Here is a 5,000-nt window from a genome sequence, read left to right as displayed (position 1 = left end):
ACTAAGACATCGATGGGCCCACAGTGCCCATCTTTCGACGCCACCCACAAAGCATGCAGCCTGTGTCGACCACAGCACCCAAACGCCAGTGCCTCTGCCGCACGAAGTCGTGGACCGGCAATCACACCACCCGCACCCGCTCGTGCCCCACCCCAACCGCCAAACTCGCAACGCCAGCGGATGAACGGCGGAAGTTTCCCGCAGTCGTAATGTGCAATCCACACCTATAACTTGCGTTTCATGAAGAGTTATGTCCAATATGCGACATTCCCGCTGTCCCTATACATGAGCTGCGAGCTGTACCACGTACAAGCTACAGACGCGATCGCATTGCTCACTGTACGGATTCCCATGCCGAGCGATCAGCTAGGAAGCGCCCCATCCACGTCGGTACCCTTGGGCGTTGCACTCGCAGTCGCAAAAAACGTTGGGCAAATATATTTCTCCGATGCTGAGCGATCAGCTAGGAAGCGCCCCATCCATGTCGGTACTCGTACGCGTCGCACTCGCAGTCGCAAAAAACGCTGGGCAAATATATTTCTCGGAAGAGTAATGACAGTCCGAGCCTCCTGCGTGGGAAGAGTCTTTCTAGGCCCTGACCCACGGGAAGCGTGTAGCTTCCCCCATCCCGGACATTTCACGTCGTCACACTACCGGTATTGACTAATAGACTGATTGCTGATAATCATTAGCCACACACTGGGGGAAACGGCCGACAGGGGCGGCAACATAGTGGAGCCGCAGTGTCACTAATGTACAGAGATAGAACAGTTTCGACTGGAACCAGAGTAACCGTATACACGGCACTGATTAGTAATAGATGCAGAGCCATCAGAATACAGATAATATATACAACCGTCCCTATACATGCTGAAAGACTCTGCACACAATGAGAACCACACGTCAGCCAGACACTATCACACACTACTCTCTGCCTCTAACAGGCACACACACAATATCTAACCACCAGCATGGAAGAACATCCGGTGCATCCTCTCCGCCACATTACACAATCCACACTATCATAACCAGACCGGGAGGTCCACCCAGAAAACAGAATATCCCACCCTTCCGACATCCGCCATTGCTCAGCTAAGCCACGAACACCCACACATGTCCTACACAGGGGTGCACCCAACATCACAATACTGCCTCCTGTCACAGTACACAAACAATGGCAGGAATGAAAGACACAGATCTGCCACAACCTTGGAATCGGAGCGCCGCCTGTCATGAGCCACAAGTGCATCCTGACGTGACAAATCGGATGATCCCGCAGGCATGCACTTACGATAATCACTATCAACGAACCTGCCGCCCCCTCCCCCCCCAAAATACACCTTTCCCTACAACGTGTACCTTAACCTAAGCTATATTGTACCTTAACCTAAGCGATATTGTACCTTAACCTAAGGTATATCGTACCTTAACCTAACCTACATTGCGCCTTCACCTAACCTACGTTGTACCTTAACCTAACCTACGTTGTACCTTAACCTAACCTACGTTGTACCTTAACCTAACCTACGTTGTACCTTAACCTAACCTACGTTGTACCTTAACCTAACCTACGTTGTACCTTAACCTAACCTACGTTGTACCTTAACCTAACCTACGTTGTACCTTAACCTAACCTACGTTGTACCTTAACCTAACCTACGTTGTGCCTTAACCTAACCTACGTTGTGCCTTAACCTAACCTACGTTGTGCCTTAACCTAACCTACGTTGTGCCTTAACCTAACCTACGTTGTGCCTTAACCTAACCTACGTTGTGCCTTAACCTAACCTATGTTGTGCCTTAACCTAACCTATGTTGTGCCTTAACCTAACCTATGTTGTGCCTTAACCTAACCTATGTTGTGCCTTAACCTAACCTATGTTGTGCCTTAACCTAACCTATGTTGTGCCTTAACCTAACCTATGTTGTGCCTTAACCTAACCTATGTTGTGCCTTAACCTAACCTATGTTGTGCCTTAACCTAACCTATGTTGTGCCTTAACCTAACCTACGTTGTGCCTTAACCTAACCTACGTTGTGCCTTAACCTAACCTATGTTGTGCCTTAACCTAACCTACGTTGTGCCTTAACCTAACCTACGTTGTGCCTTAACCTAACCTACGTTGTGCCTTAACCTAACCTACGTTGTGCCTTAACCTAACCTACGTTGTGCCTTAACCTAACCTACGTTGTGCCTTAACCTAACCTACGTTGTGCCTTAACCTAACCTACGTTGTGCCTTAACCTAACCTACGTTGTGCCTTAACCTAACCTACGTTGTGCCTTAACCTAACCTACGTTGTGCCTTAACCTAACCTACGTTGTGCCTTAACCTAACCTACGTTGTGCCTTAACCTAACCTACGTTGTGCCTTAACCTAACCTACGTTGTGCCTTAACCTAACCTACGTTGTGCCTTAACCTAACCTACGTTGTGCCTTAACCTAACCTACGTTGTGCCTTAACCTAACCTACGTTGTGCCTTAACCTAACCTACGTTGTGCCTTAACCTAACCTATGTTGTGCCTTAACCTAACCTATGTTGTGCCTTAACCTAACCTATGTTGTGCCTTAACCTAACCTATGTTGTGCCTTAACCTAACCTATGTTGTGCCTTAACCTAACCTATGTTGTGCCTTAACCTAACCTATGTTGTGCCTTAACCTAACCTATGTTGTGCCTTAACCTAACCTATGTTGTGCCTTAACCTAACCTACGTTGTGCCTTAACCTAACCTACGTTGTGCCTTAACCTAACCCATATTGTACCTTAACCTAACCCATATTGTACCTTAACCTAACCCATATTGTACCTTAACCTAACCCATATTGTACCTTAACCTAACCCATATTGTACCTTAACGTAACCTAATTTGTGCCTTAACGTAACCTAATTTGTGCCTTAACGTAACCTAATTTGTGCCTTAACGTAACCTAATTTGTGCCTTAACGTAACCTAATTTGTGCCTTAACGTAACCTAATTTGTGCCTTAACGTAACCTAATTTGTGCCTTAACGTAACCTAATTTGTGCCTTAACGTAACCTAATTTGTGCCTTAACGTAACCTAATTTGTGCCTTAACGTAACCTAATTTGTGCCTTAACGTAACCTAATTTGTGCCTTAACGTAACCTAATTTGTGCCTTAACGTAACCTAATTTGTGCCTTAACGTAACCTAATTTGTGCCTTAACGTAACCTAATTTGTGCCTTAACGTAACCTAATTTGTGCCTTAACGTAACCTAATTTGTGCCTTAACGTAACCTAATTTGTGCCTTAACGTAACCCATGTTGTGCCTTAACGTAACCCATGTTGTGCCTTAACGTAACCCAATTTGTGCCTTAACGTAACCCATGTTGTGCCTTAACCTAACCTATATTGTGCCTCAACCTAACCTATATTGCGCCTTAACCTGACGCACGTTGTCGCTGAACCTGCTCTGTAATTGTTATGCAACTCGTTAAATTAGTGTAGTGTTGCCTAACCGCAACCCTCGCAATATAGTTCGCTATTCGCACTGCCCGGTCCCCTGTGTATCGCGTCATGTTAAACACCTTGCAGGTGTTGCTGACTTTCCACATGCTCCTGCTATACACTGTAATGTGGATAGCAGCAGGACGTACATGCCCCCCCCCCTTCCCCCCTGCCTTCGCAAGCTGGTCGTTGAGAAGTTTGCATGTTCAATGCCCTTCGCATGCCGACGTACTCAGCCTACGTTGTGGTACGGCCTGTCACCTGTCCGCCGATGTACGCAAAACCCACAAACTGTACTGCACATTGGTCCGTATGTACTGAATGATACATCGTGGCACATGTGTGACCGTACGACGACTGCGCCTAGCAACGGCAGACCATACAGTCCAAATATTGTGCACGCAGCTACGTGTCGTCTCCCTATAAGAGCTGGATTGCAGTGTGGTACGCCATTCAGACGTGTGGGAGGAACGGACGCCCTGGATGGCGATCAGCATGAGCAGTCTGTTGATGTAGTGGAGCGTGTATTCGGACGTAGTCGTCTCTTCTCACACACCGTGATAGCATGTTGCACCGCGTTCCACATCTGCGACATCCTGCAGAGGCCGGCTGACAGTCGTTCGCGCAATGGACACCGCATACGTACGGGGGCTACCTTCCACGTGTTCTCGAGGCGTGCACATGTTGTTGCGTCTATGTGGGCAGACGTAGTGTGTTGTGACACCTGACACAGGCATGCAATACTCGTTGCAAATGGCGATGGACGTCTACGTTTGCTGGTGACGTTACGCAAATGAACAACAGGTAACCCGTTGTGGTGCGGTTGTTCTCGCTAGAGGTGAATCAGTGTTGGCGACGATCGGTCGAGCTATTAACCGGTTGTTTCAGGGATACCCACCATGCCCACGAACGTGAAAGGGGACCCACCATGCCCACGAACGCGAAAGGGGATCTGGGTGTGAGGCGATACGCGGCGGTGGCTGGGTGGGACCGTCCCCGGCCGGTGAGGGGGGGCCGCCCGGCGTGCTGGCAGCGCGGTGCGTGGGCGCACGCGCTACAGCCGGCTGGTGGGGGCGGCCAGTGGCAGGCGCGCCGGCCGACGGACGCGGCAGGCGGCGCAGCTGCGCGCCGGCGCCCCCTGCTCGCGGCGCCTTGCGGCCAAAGTAGGTCCTCGCGGGCCCGGTGCGAAGCGCGGTGGCCATCTGCAGTGTGCTGGTCCGATTGAGGACTGTGTGCGCTGAGGATGCGCCGCCGCCCGGCGCTCGGCGCCGCGACGCCGTCTGCTGCTCGGTCGCCCCAGCGGTTCTCGCAGGTGGTTTGTATCGCAGCTGTGCGGACGTGTTGGCGCGTGCGCTGTGCTGGGAGAGTTCGCTTCGGCACCCAAGTGGGGCTTTTGTCCTTCTGTGGCGCTGGCGTTGGAGCTGCCGGTCACCGTAGGTGGCGCGTGTTGTCTCCCGCCGGCAATGCCACGACAGCACGCTCCCGGGCCTCTGTCGGCAGCGGCAAGCTCAGTTGGGAGCACGGGTG

This window comes from Schistocerca serialis, unplaced genomic scaffold (assembly GCF_023864345.2).
Source record: "Schistocerca serialis cubense isolate TAMUIC-IGC-003099 unplaced genomic scaffold, iqSchSeri2.2 HiC_scaffold_1228, whole genome shotgun sequence".
Taxonomy (NCBI): domain Eukaryota; kingdom Metazoa; phylum Arthropoda; class Insecta; order Orthoptera; family Acrididae; genus Schistocerca; species Schistocerca serialis.
The sequence above is the reverse complement of the archived record's forward strand: the minus strand, read 5'-3'. Positions refer to the sequence as shown.